The sequence below is a fragment of the Arachis hypogaea genome, chromosome 14 (genome assembly GCF_003086295.3).
Source record: "Arachis hypogaea cultivar Tifrunner chromosome 14, arahy.Tifrunner.gnm2.J5K5, whole genome shotgun sequence".
Taxonomy (NCBI): domain Eukaryota; kingdom Viridiplantae; phylum Streptophyta; class Magnoliopsida; order Fabales; family Fabaceae; genus Arachis; species Arachis hypogaea.
Genome location: NC_092049.1, coordinates 131,863,326 through 131,882,810, shown reverse-complemented (window position 1 = coordinate 131,882,810; position 19,485 = coordinate 131,863,326). Strand labels below are relative to the sequence as shown.

Below are 19,485 nucleotides of genomic sequence, written 5' to 3'. Positions count from 1 at the left end.
TAGAAGTATGAGATTTGGCTTTTAAAACTCAAAAATCAACTTTGGCATGAAAACAGGGCCACGCGTACGCGCACTCCACGCGCACGCTGGATGGCCAAAACTCATCGACGCGCAGCGTCATACGCACGGACCGTGGTTGAAAAAGCCAATCGACGCGCAGCGTCAGCCACGCGTACGCGTGGTGCTCTTGCGCCCCAGGCACAAAACGGCACAACTCTCGAAAAATAGCTGGGCATTTGGTGCAGCGCATCGACGCCCGCGCACGCGTGATAGTGCCTTCTGAAGAACGACGCGTACGCACCAAGTGCGCCTACGCGTGGAGGGTCATTCTGCTAAAAATTTTCTAAGTTAAAAGCTGCAGAATTTACAGATTCAACCCCCAATCTTCCGACGGACATAACTTTCTCATTTTAAATCATTTTTCACCCGTTCTTCAAACGGCATGGACATCCCGGATCCAATTTCATTTCTAAACAGATTTGGCACAAAACAGAGATCCGTAGTCCAAGTTATATCCCGTCAAAGTATGCCCAAAAACCATGTTTTCATACAAACCACTAGGTGCCATTTTCAACTCTTTTCAAAATCAACCAAAACATGCCAATTTCAACCCTTTTTGAAATCAATCAAAATGTACCAAAATCCACATCAAGCCATCCTCAACTCACACATTGACACTTTACCAAAAATTCCCAAAACCACATCTAACCATTTTAACACTTCTCAATCAAATGGCTAAAGGACAAACACAATATCATGTCATACATCCTTCCTCATCCCAATTTCCAATAATACCATTTCCAATCAACCATCATTATACGTAATCAATATCATACTCACTATCACGTGATTTCACCCACAAATTAACCTTAATCATTCCCCAAGCATATATCACAACATACATATCTCTAATGCATCATCATACCATCAAGGCATCAATAATCATAATCACATATATGATCACATAATATATCTCAACCGAACCAAACATACCTCGTCTACATAATTTCACCCAAAATTACCAAATTCCACACTTCAACTTCTCAAACCTTATTATTCAATAACCAACCTAATCATTCATATATTCATTATCTGAAATTCATCCAATCACTTGTGCCATCATACAATGCACACATCGACTTACCTTTCTTACTCTTTCCGGCCTCCGACCCGAAATTCACGGCCTCCGGCCCAATTTTCACAATTTAAATGCATAAACCACAAATCAATACTCATTATCCAGTACATCAAATCCTCAATACACCAAGCATACAAGGTCACACAATTCTCAACCCAATCATTAATTCACATTACGTATCAACTATGCATATTAGCACCAACCATTTACACAATCAAACTTAATCCTAGGGGCATCTAGCCTAGGAATTCTCATCACAACACATGGTACTTAAATGAAACTTAAACTGTACCTCTTGTAGCCAAATCAATTGAGCCTCTTCTTTGGAATTCTTCACCAACCTTAGCTCCAAGCCTTACCAAAGCTCCTCAAGCAATACCAATTTCCCAATTGTGCACCAACATCACCAAATACACTAACATAACCAATGTCATACATACATCAACTAGGCTCATAAAATGACAAATCACAAGGTTTGAGCACTTCTTACTCAGCCATATGAAGTAGGGATAGAACCACTTAGAATCCATGTTGATATCCTAAACACCTAAAATCACATGATTTCAACACTAACTACCCAAAAACGTGTAACAGTGGGGAATTTCGAAACTGGCAGAGATGAATGAAATAATCACCACCAAACTTAGATAGAATGTAGAGGATGAGAAGAGCAACACGTGCCAACGGCTCGTCAATCGAGCTCCGTAGCTCAAGTTATGGTGGTTGAAGATCAAAGAGAGTTATTTTCTCTCTTCTCTTCTCTCTTCTCAATCAGCGCCCCAACCCTTCTTTTTAGGGTAAAATGAGCTGAAATGCTCACAACTAATGTTTATATATGTTGGGTCTTGGGCCCACTTAGGCCCGGTTCACTTATTTTTGCTCATTGGCCCAATTTTGGGCCAAAACCTTTAAGATTAGCGCTCTAAATCGCACTTTAAATATTTCTACCTTCCCTAATTATAATTCCTCATTCCTTAATCTTATTTACCCATAATCAATTTCCTCAGTTGTAGTACCAGACAGATCTCAGCCGGTACTGCCGGTCAAAATTCCACTGCGCACTTTTACACAGAAAACTATATTTTCCGACTCGGAAAAATTCACTGAATCCAAATATCATATTTAAATTATCAAATTCCAATTGTCAAATCTTCCAACCATATTCGCTCCTATTTAACTTATTATTTACTAAATTTCGGTTAGACCGGGTATTACATTCTACCCCTGTAACACCCTACTATCCTAAATCTTATGCTTAAGTCATAAGATTGAGATAGTAAGATATTACGACCTCTAAAGATAGAATTATATATATATAATAATAGGAAGAGAGATACTTAACTAGGAGCCTTAAAAAAAAACGGGCAAAACAAAATCGCAAAATAAAAAGCACAACTCTCGGGAAATCGAATTACTTGCGGGTGAAGAAACCTAATAGGAATATGATAGAACAATAAACGAAGAGATAAAGGAAAGCCAAGGAACAGCATAACTAGCCTCTCACTCAGCCTGCGAAGCTAAGGCTGGCCGGAGGATACGTATATACATATAAACATACATAAGTGTCCCCAAAATATACCAAAATACCAAAGTAAACTCCTATCTCTCCCTCAACCTCTAAGAGGAGCAGCATACATAAATTACTTGGAGAGTAAGCTACACTTATATATACATATATACAAATAGAAACCAAAATACACCCAAGAACTACTTCGCTTTCCAGAATCCAGACGCCTAGCGAGGAGCCTCTCGACCTGCATCTGAAAAACAACAACACAATATGGAATGAGAACCGGAGGTTCTCAGCATGGTAAAAGTGCCACGCGCATAAGAAGTACGGTCCTGAGAATGCTATAGGCAATCCTAGAACTCCGTTATTCAATTATCCAACTTGAGCACAAAAATAGAAGCCATAAACAGGGGTAGGTATTCTAAATCTGCCTAACTTATTCAAGTTCAAACTTAACCTAACAACAACCACTGAACCGAAAAACACAATAGCCACCGAACCACTATCACAATAGCCACTGAACCACTATATCAATAGTCACTGAACCACTATCACAATAGCCACTGAACCACTATCACAATAGCCACTGAACCACTATATCAATAGTCACTGAACCACTATCACAATAGCCACTGAACCACTATCACAATAGCCACTGAACCACTATCACGATAGCCACTGAACCACTATCACGAAAGCCACCGAACCGAAATACGGTCATGTGGTTAATCCTTCATTTTCAATATTCAATCAACACCAAGCCATTTCTCCTTTCCTCCATCCCTCCATCGTCCACAATGCAACAAAAACAAGCAACCAAACAAGATCACGCACAAGTAATGAGCAGATAGTACAAATAGCAAGTATAGCAGGTAGCAGGCGATATAAATCAATTAGGCAAACCCAGAAAATGCATAGCAATCAAAGCAAACAAATGCATATGGTGCATGTCTGTCCTATGGCTGATGGGGCCCATCTGTCGGTTATCCAGCCAACCCGACAAGTCCGAAAACCTTAGACTGTCCCTCGTCGCGCATCCCCAAGAGTCTATGCATAGATTTCACATACATTCATCATATAATCACTCAATGGGGGTTGATCCATACCCGGGAATTTATACGTGCCCGGTCACCCTTACGACGTAGGGTTAACAGAGTATCGAGAATCAACCTGGAACACGTGGTGGCAAGCCACGGTTTTTACCCAGGGAAACTCGTATCTCAGATATCATCATTCATAAGCCATTTCATAGTCATAATCATTGTTTAATCATTCATCAAGCCATGGCATATTAACTCCTTTTGTTAACAACCTCCCTTTCACACCTTTCATCATCATTCCCTTATAATTCATCTTGATTACCCTTTCCAGGTCCTGACCAAACTATTTATCAAATTCTTCTCAAACTTCTTAATATCAAATAATCTTTAAATCAACCCAACTCTAACGTTAACCAATCACATCACACGAGGATTAAACTTTAACTTCTCGAACCCATGACCATCACTAAGACATCCTCGACACTCTATTTTCTTTTCTGTTTCTAATATAGCAAATGAACTCAGAATTGCACAAACTTTATATCCAGGCGTTCATATTGAAATAAGCTTTCTAACAAACTAAATATCATAATCTTCTGATTTTTCTAGCCTCGGGAATAAAGGAAAAACCGTGACTGCTCTGCAGTGCATAAAACCAGAAAAACAGCAGCAGCATATGATATTCAAAATTCAATATAAAATCCAAGTTAAATCCAATGACTTTTAAAAGTAATGTAGTTAAACTTTACTCATCCAGGAACAAGTGTGTCTTGGTTGCAACCCAATTGTTATTCAATTCTAAGAGTTACAAGCATTGGAAGTTGATACATAGCTTGCTGAAATCTGTTTCTTTTCAGCTCTGACCACCAATATTCAAAAACTCACAACTCCCAATCCTCAACTCTTAAAATTAAGAGGTTTTAGAGAAATAAGGAAAATTATTCAAATTTTATAACAAAATTGGTTTCGCTCCAAAACTCAACTCGTAGAAGTCGCAACAAGGTAAACAAGTTGCTGCCTGTTTGACATTTTCTGCTGCAGGACAGATTTAACAACCTAACTTTAAAAAAATTGCCATAAATTGTATATTTAACAAAAAGGTCCCAAATTTTCCAGTTTAGTTCCTTATATTCCCAAGTTTAGCCCAGACTTGGTCTCATGTAATTCCGATCATTACATAATTAGTTACAGCACATGCAATACCACCACAACACAACTCTACATCCTTATCAACAAACACCAATCCTAATCCATCATAAATAAATATAAGAACACACTATTAATAACTTCCACACCTCATAATTCCAATATATATGTCACCAACAAATCTATTCCAATAACATTACAAGGCTAATCATTAAATACAACAAACAATTCAACTTATCCTATGGTACCTCTAACCTAAGCTTTCACAATACCGTAAATATTAAACGTATGAAACTTAAACCATACCTTGGCCGATCACTTAATTCACCCAAGGCAGCTTCTTAACACAAAATTACAGCCTCTTCAAGCTCAAGTAAAACAGCCACAAACTAAGCTTTGATCACCAACAAGCCTCCAAATATTCCCAATGCATATATACCCACTTAATCTACACCTATTACATATACATATTCCAATTTCAGTTCTCCATTACTAAAACAAGATTTGGCTAGGGTTAGGGTATTCTTACCATACCCATATGCTCAATAGCTTGAGCCCACAAGTTCCGGAAGCTAACTTGAACCTAGAACACAAGAATTGAACAATTTTTGACTTAATTGTTCATAAATTTCCGAAATTAGGAGAAGCTGGCTGAGAAGGAAATAATGAGTTACCTACCCAATTGTTCCATGGGTTTCATAGAGCTCGTCACGGTGAACGCGTGGCCGCAAACGGTTCGTCAATCGGAGCTCCGGATCAAAAGTTACATGGATTTGAAATTAAAGTGAGGGTTAGGTTTTTGCTTGTGTTCTTCTTCCCCCTAAGAAAGTTTCCCAGCGTGAATAATGAAGAAGAAAGGAAATAAGAAGCTGTGCCTCTTTAATGGATTGGGTTTGGTTGGGCCTTGGGCCCATTTTGGGTCCGGTTCAACCAGTTCGGCCCATCCGGCCCAATCTTGGGCCAAACTTTTCGAAATTGGTATCAAAATTCTCGTTTCGACGAGCTCTATCCTATTTTGATATCAGTTTTGCGTATTTAATTTTCCTATTGAAAATTCGATTTATTGACTAATTATATACCGATTTTAGCGGGGTTTACATCCTACCCACCTAATTAGGAATTTTGTCCTCAAAATTCAGAGTGCGCTACCTGAATAGAGGTGTGGGTAGTCCTTCCGCATCTCTGTCTCAAGTTTCTAGGTGTATTCTTCAATACCAGCCCAACACCAAGCTACTTTCACTTAAGAAAACCTCTCTCCTGCGTAAACGTTTAATGCTAGTATCATCAATCCTAACCAGAGTTACTGGAAGCGTCAGACCTTCTCTTACTTGGACTGATTCTGGTTGTAGGACATAACTGGGTCGAAGGTGTATTTATGAAGCTGTAATATGTGAAACACATCATGCAGGTTCGAACATTGTGATAGTAAAACGATCCTATACGCCACTAGTCCGATGTGATGGGGATTTAGCTTTTTAGTTTTTGATTGATCATCCGATTCTAGTTCGTTGAAGTGATCTTCAGAAATAGGTATCCTCTTCCTTCCAACTTGAGAAGTCTTCTTCTTAGATCTGCCTAACTCTTTTGTCGGCTTTCATAGTGAGAATTCTAACTTAGATTTGTGTCACTCTTCCTCCGTTGTTTCGGCTGTCAAATTCAGGAACTAAGACGTTTGGTATTCCAGTTTTCGGTTAATTCAAATGTGTTTAACATACTGTGAAGTCTCACCTTCTCCTTGATGCATAGTCTCTTTGATATCCCCAAGAAGTGGTTTACTCCGATGGGCAAAATGGGCCTGGTCACTTGATCCACAGTTCCCTAACAGTATCACCTTTTGTCCTAGTCGTCGGCAACCTATTATGAAATCGATGGTTATTCTCTTTTACCTTTAATGCTGAATTTTCGACAGTTGTAGCATTCGCATGGCTTCTGGTGGTCCCTCTTTTCTTCCTCATGCGTCGAACATGTAATCACATGGATCGTCACTTTGTTCTTCACTTCTGGCGGCTCAAAATATCTTCTTAAATTCGCGATACGTCTTAGAACCCCAAGGTAACTTCAAAAATCCTCTCTTGTATTCTTCGGACAACAGTTTCTCACTCTAACTCCTAATCTCGACACATAACCCACTCATGGTGTCTTCTTGATTCAGCCGGCTTTGGTTCTCTTAGTAGCTCCTTATCACTGTTATTGCACTCCTTAAGTCCTTGACTCTACGATCTCTACTTCGACATTAAACATATAAATCCTTTCTTAGTTCCCTTTCGTTTGCCAGACTTCGACATCCTTGGTAGGTATTTATCGTCCCCTCACGCTTCCTGCATTTCGTCTTTGCTATGTTTTAAAATCGCAATAGATTTAGTTTGACTCCTTTAGCTATACCCTTAATATCCAAGCATTTTTCCCAAAAACTTCTTACTTAGGGCATCTGTTACCACTTTACGATGTTGTATTTACACGTATCCTAAACCCCTCTGGTAATGTATCGCACTAATTCCGAGTTGTTAAATAAGTTCGGGTATCCTGATTACTGGATTTGGGGTTAATCCTTCTCTTGGAGGTTGGAAGCTCTCTTCATATTCGGGTATCCATGTAACCGGTGTATGTTCTAGCGTATTAAACTAATCATAGGCTTTGTAGTCTGCAAGAATTAATGCTTCAAAACTCTTTTTGGCGGCGCATGCTTACCTGCTTCATTTTTCGTATCCAAAAGTCTTGCTCTTAAGGAATCAACATCTCAATAGTTGCAGCTATACTTTATACATGATACTAATATAGGCTCGAGTTAATTTTCAAAAGGACATTAAGCTCGAAAAATGAATGAGCAATACAAACGGTGTTCGTAAGGATTAAAAAGAAAATCTTGTACACGGTTAATCAGGATTATACCGAAATAAGGAAATGCACAAGGAGAAGAACCTAGGTGCATCTCAAGAAAAGAGTTCAAATTAAAGACCCTTAGTAGAGAGAACAGAGCGTATAGAGTCAAAGAAATTTCTGCTGATTCTGAAGAACATGGTTTGCGAACAAGGCAACTCTAGTCATAGCGAGGGTACAAGATTCAAGGATTACGCGTTTATACCAAGACAAGCTCAGACTCATCCTGGAAGAAACAATATTCATGTGCACAAGGAGTAAAGTTAGAAAGGTAGTCAAGCTATTTAGGAAAAGCTCCGGATCGAATGTCAATGTAGGTTTCAAAAGAAGGATTAGATCGAGTCGCGAAGATTCGTTAGCACACTCTCTCTGCATAAGGTTTCCTACCGTTCTCTTCTTTCTTCTCCAGCATAACCGATGCTTCCCACAAAGAAATAGTTTGTTAGGTGATTCCCTCTTCTAGTACTCCCTTCGACTCAACAACCAATAGTTTTCGACTAATCATCGACTTGGACCTCATGATTACTGAAACTCGTCACGCGTCACGAAGGAACATTACATATCAATGGTAGGCAAGGAAATTAAAAAATTCAACTGTTGGTTCATAATTACCTCGGGTTTGAAAATCGGGTTCGGTTGCATCCCGGCTTCCTCTGTACGAACAATTCCAAGACATATGCCCCGGCCTCCCGCACTTATAACATACACCTAATCCTGCCCTGCATGGTCTGTTTGGATGGTACCTCTTGCAACTTGAGCACCTTAAGTCACCCGGTTGAGCACTAGTTTGCCCTTCTGGATTTGGGTCCGAACGATTATCGTTCCTTCGGTCATTGTTCCCGCGCTGAGAATGTGAAGCGACAAAATGATTCTTCTTGAAATTTTGGCTCCTAGGTGTAATTTTTTCCTTTTCTTTGTGAAGGGTTCCTGGCGACTATTCCTTGCTACCTCAGTTCTCCTTGAGCTTTCTCCCGTTGTTTGACCCGTGTTAACTTGCTCCGGATAACCCGCTGGCACCCATGTATTCGGAACATTATGTCCACCTTCATGTTCACCATCACCATCGTTGCCAGTTCCAGCTTGTGATTCCATCCCATCCATCACTCGGATGGTCGCAGCAGCAACAGCGCCAATGGCAGCAACAACACTCGTCATTGCGGTCACGATATCGGTTAAACTACCTACCGGTATAGTCACCTCATCAGCTCTCCGTCCTCGACCTTGCTTACGCTCACGACGGCGCCTACGAGATGCCATTTGGTTCCTGTTCACTCCAAACAAGTGATATCAAGGTGATCAGTCTCAATATCTCTAGTTTAGTATTTCACAGTCCCAAATGCATGCTCATGAGCATTCATGCCTCATATATCAGTTAGATACCCTAAATAGCATGTGTAGACACCCAAAGTATTCCCAGAGGCATAATCAGTCCGTCCCTCAGGCTCTATAGGAACGAACTGCTCTGATACCATAATGTAACACCCTACTATCCTAAATCTTATGCTTAAGTCATAAGATTGAGATAGTAAGATATTACGACCTCTAAAGATAGAATTATATATATATAATAATAGGAAGAGAGATACTTAACTAGGAGCCTTAAAAAAAAACGGGCAAAACAAAATCGCAAAATAAAAAGCACAACTCTCGGGAAATCGAATTACTTGCGGGTGAAGAAACCTAATAGGAATATGATAGAACAATAAACGAAGAGATAAAGGAAAGCCAAGGAACAGCATAACTAGCCTCTCACTCAGCCTGCGAAGCTAAGGCTGGCCGGAGGATACGTATATACATATAAACATACATAAGTGTCCCCAAAATATACCAAAATACCAAAGTAAACTCCTATCTCTCCCTCAACCTCTAAGAGGAGCAGCATACATAAATTACTTGGAGAGTAAGCTACACTTATATATACATATATACAAATAGAAACCAAAATACACCCAAGAACTACTTCGCTTTCCAGAATCCAGACGCCTAGCGAGGAGCCTCTCGACCTGCATCTGAAAAACAACAACACAATATGGAATGAGAACCGGAGGTTCTCAGCATGGTAAAAGTGCCACGCGCATAAGAAGTACGGTCCTGAGAATGCTATAGGCAATCCTAGAACTCCGTTATTCAATTATCCAACTTGAGCACAAAAATAGAAGCCATAAACAGGGGTAGGTATTCTAAATCTGCCTAACTTATTCAAGTTCAAACTTAACCTAACAACAACCACTGAACCGAAAAACACAATAGCCACCGAACCACTATCACAATAGCCACTGAACCACTATATCAATAGTCACTGAACCACTATCACAATAGCCACTGAACCACTATCACAATAGCCACTGAACCACTATATCAATAGTCACTGAACCACTATCACAATAGCCACTGAACCACTATCACAATAGCCACTGAACCACTATCACGATAGCCACTGAACCACTATCACGAAAGCCACCGAACCGAAATACGGTCATGTGGTTAATCCTTCATTTTCAATATTCAATCAACACCAAGCCATTTCTCCTTTCCTCCATCCCTCCATCGTCCACAATGCAACAAAAACAAGCAACCAAACAAGATCACGCACAAGTAATGAGCAGATAGTACAAATAGCAAGTATAGCAGGTAGCAGGCGATATAAATCAATTAGGCAAACCCAGAAAATGCATAGCAATCAAAGCAAACAAATGCATATGGTGCATGTCTGTCCTATGGCTGATGGGGCCCATCTGTCGGTTATCCAGCCAACCCGACAAGTCCGAAAACCTTAGACTGTCCCTCGTCGCGCATCCCCAAGAGTCTATGCATAGATTTCACATACATTCATCATATAATCACTCAATGGGGGTTGATCCATACCCGGGAATTTATACGTGCCCGGTCACCCTTACGACGTAGGGTTAACAGAGTATCGAGAATCAACCTGGAACACGTGGTGGCAAGCCACGGTTTTTACCCAGGGAAACTCGTATCTCAGATATCATCATTCATAAGCCATTTCATAGTCATAATCATTGTTTAATCATTCATCAAGCCATGGCATATTAACTCCTTTTGTTAACAACCTCCCTTTCACACCTTTCATCATCATTCCCTTATAATTCATCTTGATTACCCTTTCCAGGTCCTGACCAAACTATTTATCAAATTCTTCTCAAACTTCTTAATATCAAATAATCTTTAAATCAACCCAACTCTAACGTTAACCAATCACATCACACGAGGATTAAACTTTAACTTCTCGAACCCATGACCATCACTAAGACATCCTCGACACTCTATTTTCTTTTCTGTTTCTAATATAGCAAATGAACTCAGAATTGCACAAACTTTATATCCAGGCGTTCATATTGAAATAAGCTTTCTAACAAACTAAATATCATAATCTTCTGATTTTTCTAGCCTCGGGAATAAAGGAAAAACCGTGACTGCTCTGCAGTGCATAAAACCAGAAAAACAGCAGCAGCATATGATATTCAAAATTCAATATAAAATCCAAGTTAAATCCAATGACTTTTAAAAGTAATGTAGTTAAACTTTACTCATCCAGGAACAAGTGTGTCTTGGTTGCAACCCAATTGTTATTCAATTCTAAGAGTTACAAGCATTGGAAGTTGATACATAGCTTGCTGAAATCTGTTTCTTTTCAGCTCTGACCACCAATATTCAAAAACTCACAACTCCCAATCCTCAACTCTTAAAATTAAGAGGTTTTAGAGAAATAAGGAAAATTATTCAAATTTTATAACAAAATTGGTTTCGCTCCAAAACTCAACTCGTAGAAGTCGCAACAAGGTAAACAAGTTGCTGCCCTGTTTGACATTTTCTGCTGCAGGACAGATTTAACAACCTAACTTTAAAAAAATTGCCATAAATTGTATATTTAACAAAAAGGTCCCAAATTTTCCAGTTTAGTTCCTTATATTCCCAAGTTTAGCCCAGACTTGGTCTCATGTAATTCCGATCATTACATAATTAGTTACAGCACATGCAATACCACCACAACACAACTCTACATCCTTATCAACAAACACCAATCCTAATCCATCATAAATAAATATAAGAACACACTATTAATAACTTCCACACCTCATAATTCCAATATATATGTCCACCAACAAATCTATTCCAATAACATTACAAGGCTAATCATTAAATACAACAAACAATTCAACTTATCCTATGGTACCTCTAACCTAAGCTTTCACAATACCGTAAATATTAAACGTATGAAACTTAAACCATACCTTGGCCGATCACTTAATTCACCCAAGGCAGCTTCTTAACACAAAATTACAGCCTCTTCAAGCTCAAGTAAAACAGCCACAAACTAAGCTTTGATCACCAACAAGCCTCCAAATATTCCCAATGCATATATACCCACTTAATCTACACCTATTACATATACATATTCCAATTTCAGTTCTCCATTACTAAAACAAGATTTGGCTAGGGTTAGGGTATTCTTACCATACCCATATGCTCAATAGCTTGAGCCCACAAGTTCCGGAAGCTAACTTGAACCTAGAACACAAGAATTGAACAATTTTTGACTTAATTGTTCATAAATTTCCGAAATTAGGAGAAGCTGGCTGAGAAGGAAATAATGAGTTACCTACCCAATTGTTCCATGGGTTTCATAGAGCTCGTCACGGTGAACGCGTGGCCGCAAACGGTTCGTCAATCGGAGCTCCGGATCAAAAGTTACATGGATTTGAAATTAAAGTGAGGGTTAGGTTTTTGCTTGTGTTCTTCTTCCCCCTAAGAAAGTTTCCCAGCGTGAATAATGAAGAAGAAAGGAAATAAGAAGCTGTGCCTCTTTAATGGATTGGGTTTGGTTGGGCCTTGGGCCCATTTTGGGTCCGGTTCAACCAGTTCGGCCCATCCGGCCCAATCTTGGGCCAAACTTTTCGAAATTGGTATCAAAATTCTCGTTTCGACGAGCTCTATCCTATTTTGATATCAGTTTTGCGTATTTAATTTTCCTATTGAAAATTCGATTTATTGACTAATTATATACCGATTTTAGCGGGGTTTACATCATATTGTAAGGCCCACATCGGTTGGAGAGGGGAACGAAGCATGCCTTATAAGGGTGTGGATACCTCTCCCTAACATGACGCGTTTTGACGAGTGAGTGTGGGGAGCTTAGGCTATCATCCCTATCGTCAAAGGCAAAACCGTGAGGCCTTGTGTGTCAAAGCGGACAATATCGTGCTAGCGGGTGGTCTGGGCTGTTACAGATGGTATCAGAGCCAGAACCCGGATCGATGTGCCAGCGAGGGCGCTGGACTCCCTTAGGGGGGTGGATTGTAAGGCCCACATCGGTTGGAGAGGGGAACGAAGCATGCCTTATAAGGGTGTGGATACCTCTCCCTAACATGACGCGTTTTGACGAGTGAGTGTGGGGAGCTTAGGCTATCATCCCTATCGTCAAAGGCAAAACCGTGAGGCCTTGTGTGTCAAAGCGGACAATATCGTGCTAGCGGGTGGTCTGGGCTGTTACAACCCCCCTAACAGAAATTTTCGCCCTCGAAAATTCCATCCATCACTATCCTCTCCCTCTGCCAAGCCAATTACCACTAATCACAGCTCAACTCCAAGCATAACCTCCAAACTTACTTTCTTATTCTCAAACCTTTGAATTTCTACATGACTTGCTGTTATAAAGTCTCTAACTCATCAATCAAAAACCCCTTTCATTTCTAGAAAGCAAATGAGTTTGAAATAACAATTTAACAAAAATCATGAGAATCCGCTTTCCTTTAATAATCTATAAAAGCATTCGAGACACATCTCTTTCGTTAAAGTTACTCATATAAAAAATTATCCTCAAAACCATAACCAGCACTCTTTCAAATTTTTTTGGGGAAAAATTTTCAACAGTACCTCCCCAAAAATTGGAGTTTACCACCCGTCACGGGCTCCCTCAAACCAATCTCAGTACTGCATCTGTATTTCAATTTAGTGGCTTTCACATTCGTCTTTCAAAACCAATCATTATAAATCTCAATCTAATTCCAAAGTCACGATGACCAAACATCATGGTACTCATCTCTCAAACACGACAACTCGCACTCTCTCATCATCTAAATCCAATTATGCATCAATGATAATTTCCTCATCCATTTCAGAACCATCAAGGCTCACAACCGCAATTAATTCCAATTACCTAGAATCATTATCTGCATAAGCTCACTAAACTTTTAAGTACTCAAAGCATAAAGCATTTCCAATCATGCTCTACTTTTCCTTATTATTACCATACTATGCTAACGCTTTAGCAAGCTTCCGCTATGCCACCTTGATTTCTCGTCAAGTATTAGTTCCATCACTTATTTCCTCAAGTACTAAACCACCACTTAACTTGACCGACAATTCGAATTAACATTTCCAAATCCATCATTTAGGACCATCCCTTATCTATTTAAATCAAAGGAACTAAAAGTCACGAGTTCAATCCATTTCACCAAAAATCCAAAAATCAACCAACTACATAACAAACACAACACATCATTCTCAACAGAAAGTCATTTACATCACAGGCATTTATCCATTTGTATTAAGGCAATTACCTCAATCTTACTGTCGCAATCGGCCCGCATCCTGACTCTCTCCTTGTTGGCAATTTCTTGATACATGCCCTGGTAACCCGCACTTGTAACATACACCTAACCCCAATCGGCACGGCCTATTTGGGTGATGACTTCCACATCTCTGACAGCTTGAAACATCAGAAGCAGCCGCTGCCCGTTTTTCCTTACCATTCCTTTGGGACTCCTTACTTGTCGAAAGTTATTCTGTCCTTGGGGAAAGTGTTGTACGTATCCTCTCTTCTTAAACTCTCGACCCCTTGGTGCGAATCCTTGGTTGTGCTCTCTATGACTTCCCTTCTCTGCAACCCTCCTTTTCACACACTCTTCAGCAATTCTGCTCTTATTCACTAACTCTGAAAAAGTTCGGATCTCCATTGGTCCCACTAAACTTAAGATGTCGCTCCGGAGCCCTCCTTCATACTTAATGCATTTCCATTCCTCGAAGTCTCCCGGAGCTCCTTGACACATGCGGGAAAACCTGAATAGCTCCTCAAATTTGTCTGTATACTCAGATATGGACATAGCACCTTGCTTTAGCTGCAGTAACTCCAATTCCTTGGCTGTCCTGGCGGAATTCGAAAAGTACTTCTTATAGAATTCCACCTGGAAAGCATCCCAAGTGATATGATCATTCCCCTGTTGCAGGAGACGTCGAGCCCCTTGCCACCAATGCGATGCTTCCCCCGTGAGTAGATAGGTAGCGAATTCAACACGCTGCTCTTCAGGCACCAACTGTGCTTGCAGTGCTCGCTCCATGGCCTGAAACCAAGTATCAGCTTCAGTCGGATTGGTGGTTCCCTTGAACTTAGGTGGATAAACCTTTAAGAAGGTTGCCAGTGTCATCGGGCCCTGAGCTTCCCTTCCGCCATTGCCATTATTGTTCATCTGTTGCCCAAGAGCCTCCGTAGTGGCCTGCATAGCAGCAGCCATATTCTCCAACGCCGCCATAAGGTTTACCGGGTTATTCGGGTTGATTTCCGGTTCCTGCGTATTAGTACGATCTCTTTCACGTCCCCGACCGGGTCCACGAGGTGCCATCTGGTTCCTATACACACCAAACGATCGATATCAAGTTGATCAGTCTCAATATCGGAAGTATAGTGCTTCAAAGTACCAAAGGTACACTCATGGACTTCATGCTAGATGTATCGATTAGATACCCTAACTAGCACAGGCATAGACTCAGAGTATGCATTGAAGCATAAGCAGTTCCATCCCTCAGGCTCACGAGGACGAACTGTTCTGATACCATAATGTAACACCCTAATATTCAAATCCTTATGCTCGAGTCATAAGTCAATGATATTACGGTGGTACGACTCTCAGGTGGATTTTTAATAAATAAATATAGGTAATTTCGAAAGGAGTATTAATCGAGAAGCCTGAAAAGAGTAGAAATAAAATCGCGAAGACGTATCTCTCACGTTTCGACAACAAAAGATAAACCGTGAAGCCGAAAACGATATACGGACAAGGCGTAGAGGAGATTAAGAGATAGATAACAGATAGATATATATAACATAAGTAAATAGCTACTAGTCGCGACCCGCGAAGTTTAGGTCGGCTAGAGTACATTATGAAATTAGTTGACAACAGTATATCCTAATCTCTCCCGAAGGAAACATGAGAGCCTCTATAGGCAAATTCAAAGAGTTCAATACATAATATAAACTTTCCAAAACAAAGGTGGAGAGATTCTAATCAAAACATAAAGTAGAGGAAATAAAGATCTTCGCCGTCTCTCAAACGACCCACAACACACTTCTGAGCACCTGGACCTGTATCTAAAAAATAAGAGATATATACGGAATGAGAACCCCGGGCCCATGGGTTCCCAGTACGGTAAAAGTGCTAAATAAATTCAATGTACTGCAACAAAAACTCACTAAGCATCCTAAACTTCTTCACCAATTATTCATCCTAGGTTCTCGCTAATCCATGAATAGGCAACTGTCATAAGGGAGTGCTAAATTCAATTCATGTTTCACATGTTTCCCAACTCGCTGACTCTTCCACGAATCAGACTCAGAATCATAAGCAAAACCATCACCAGTTGTTCTGCCTCAACAGTTCTATATCAATACATCATCATGCAATCGCATCATCAATTCATCCCATCAAGAACAGCCCTCACACCCACCGACACCAGCATGAGGGGCCTCTCAGTTGTACAAACACAAGCAATACAGGCAGGTAATACACAAACATGATACAAGTAGAACAAGTAGCATATAGTCAGGTAACATGGCATATATGATGTAGAAATCCAAGACAAATGGCAAACCCAAACAATTCAAACATATGCAAATGATGAATGCCTGCCCTATGGCTGATGATATCATCTGTCGGTTATATAGCCAACCCGACATGTCCTGGTAGCTAACCATTGGACAGAAACACCCCTTGCGGAGCAAGTAGGTTTGAGCTACAACCCCCTTGCTACTGCCCGCTCAACCCAGAGCCAGTGAAATAATCACTACTGCGGCTACTACCCAGGCGGGTGTCTAAAAGCTCAACCTGGAGCGAGTGGATTCACCACTACTGCCGCTACTACCCAGGCGTCGCAATCTCTGACCTGGAGCAAGTGGGACGAACCACAACCCTTGCTACTACCCAGGTATCTCAAGCATTGGCCCGGAGCAAGTGGGACGAACCACAACCCTTGCTACTGCCCAGGTATCTCAAGCATTCGCCCGGAGCAAGTGGGACGAACCACAACCCTTGCTACTACCCAGGCATCTCAAACATATATTCATTCAATCTCAATTCATATTATCAACATTCATTGTTACCAAATCTCAAACATTAACTTGGAGCAAGTGGGACAAACCACAACCCTTGCTACTACCCAAGTATCACAAATAAACATTTATTCATAATCACCCTTCATTATTATCAATCCTCAGACAATGACCCGGAGTAAGCGGGACGAACCACGACCCTTGCTACTACCCAGGTATCACAAATACACATTTATTCAAAACCCCACGATTAAACTCGTTTATCATAATCCTCCTTTCCCGTCTCATACCCGGAGCAAGTGGACAACGCCACTGCCTACTACCCGGGGTCGCACATCACATTTCAATATTTTTTCATTATTATCCATTTAACATATTCATTCATTAATCATATATGCATTTATACTCAGCCATAAACAATAATGGCTTTGCCGTAACCCGGCAATAACTCAGCCATCCGGCTCATGGTCCAATCAAGAACGGGCCATTTATCAATAAATATAGCCCTCCGGCTCATGGCATACACGGTACTTCCACCGTCATCCTCCATATCTCATATAATCATCTTTTATCATCATTGATCATAACTTTTCCCCTTGCTTCACTCGCAAGTTACCACATCCCCTAGCTCATTGCTAGGCATATCAGAATGATTTAATACATAAGAGGTGAGATCGGAGGCTTAGAAGTATGAGATTTGGCTTTTAAAACTCAAAAATCAACTTTGGCATGAAAACAGGGCCACGCGAACGCGCACTCCATGCGCACGCGTGGATGGCCACAAAACTCATCGACGCGCAAGTGTCATACGCACGGACGCGTGGGTTGAAAAATAGCCAAACGACGCGCAAGCGTCAGCCACGCGTACGCGTGGGTGCTCTTGCGCCCCAGGCACAAAACTGGCACAACTCTGGCACAACTCTCGGGAAAATAGTTGGGCATTTGGTGCAGCGCATCGACGCGCCCGCGCACGCGTGGATTGTAAGACCCGGTTAATTAACGGCTAATTAACCCATAAATGAGAATTTATTCTAGAAAGCCAAAAATGTTATTTTTATGGCTAAATGTGATAGAGGAGATTGAGACGAGAATTTCGATACCAATTTTATAGAAATCGGACCAAGATTGGACCAAACGGGCCAAACCGGTCCAACCGGACCGAAAGTGGGCCCTTGGCCCAACTAAACTAAACCAAAACCCTAGTTTTCAGCACTCTCTCTCCTCACAACACACTCAAACACGCTGAAATTGGTATGGAGGGGGGAACAACACTCTCTCAAGTTCTCTCCCTTGGTTGATCTTCAAACCACCATAACTTTTGATCTAGAGCTCCGATAGCCGCTCCGTTTGCGGTCACGCGTTCACCGCGGAGAGCTCTACAAAACCCATACAATTAATCTTGAGGTAAGCCACGTTTTACTGTTCGAAATTCCAGCCCTTGATTTCGAGTTTCATGAGCAAAAATGTTGAGATTTTGGGTTCTTTGATGTTATAGGACCCAACTCTCTTGAAGGAGAAGGTTAATCTTGTCTCCTTGGACCTTGGGTGTGGTAAGATTCTCAACCCTAGTGTAATTTGTTGTTCTATGAGGTTTGGGCATTGAGATGTTGTGTATGGGTATGATGATTGTGGCTTAGGTTGTGTATATGTGAATATTGGAGCTTGATTGGTGATTTTGGAAAGCTTGGAAGAGGGTTTTGTGTGACAAAATCTGTTTTTGGAGGTGTTGAGACCTTGAGAGCTTGAGAAAAAGTGGTTTGGAAGTGCTCCGGTTGAGCTTGGGAAATCGGCTAAGGTATGGTTTCGGTTTCCCGTATCTAATATGTAATGTGGTAGGAAATACTTAGGCTAGAGGCCCTAAGATAGGCATTGAATTGTTAGTGTTGTTGAATGGTTGAGATATATGATGTGTTCATATATGTGATTATGAATATTGATGCCTTGATTGTGTGATATATAAGAAATGCATGTTGTGATATATGCTTGATGGATGATTAAGGTTGAATTGGTGGGTGGTACCATGTTGATGGTGAGTATGATGTTGATTATGTATAGTGATTGTTGATTGGAAATGGTATTGTTGGAAATTGGGATGAGAAAGGATGTATGACATGATATTGTGTTTGTCCTTTAGCCATTTGATAGAAAAGTGTTAAAATGGTTAGATGTGGTTTTGGAAATTTTGGTAAAATGTCAATGTGTGAGTTGAGGATGGCTTGTTGTTGATTTTGGTATATTTTGAATGATTTCAAAGAGAAGGGTTGAAATTGGCATGTTTTGATTGATTTTGAAAAGAGTTGAAAGTGGCTTGTTTTAAAAATGGCACTTTGTGGTTTTGAATGAAAACATGGTTTTTGGGCATACTTTGACGGGACATAACTTGGACTACGGATCTCTGATTTATGCCAAATCTATTTAGAAATGAAATTGG

At 40.6% G+C, this 19,485-nt stretch overlaps 1 long non-coding RNA gene across 1 annotated transcript; it reads right to left on the bottom strand.

Annotated features, from left to right (window-relative positions):
- Positions 1-2,604: 2,604 nt before the first annotated feature.
- On the bottom strand, positions 2,605-12,746 carry LOC112744199 (uncharacterized). The gene is made up of 7 exons (XR_003172711.3): positions 12,337-12,746; positions 12,188-12,241; positions 11,965-12,112; positions 5,513-9,720; positions 5,364-5,417; positions 5,141-5,288; positions 2,605-2,898 (listed from the first exon to the last, which is right to left on the bottom strand). It is a non-coding gene; the product is annotated as an uncharacterized lncRNA (long non-coding RNA).
- Positions 12,747-19,485: the final 6,739 nt, after the last annotated feature.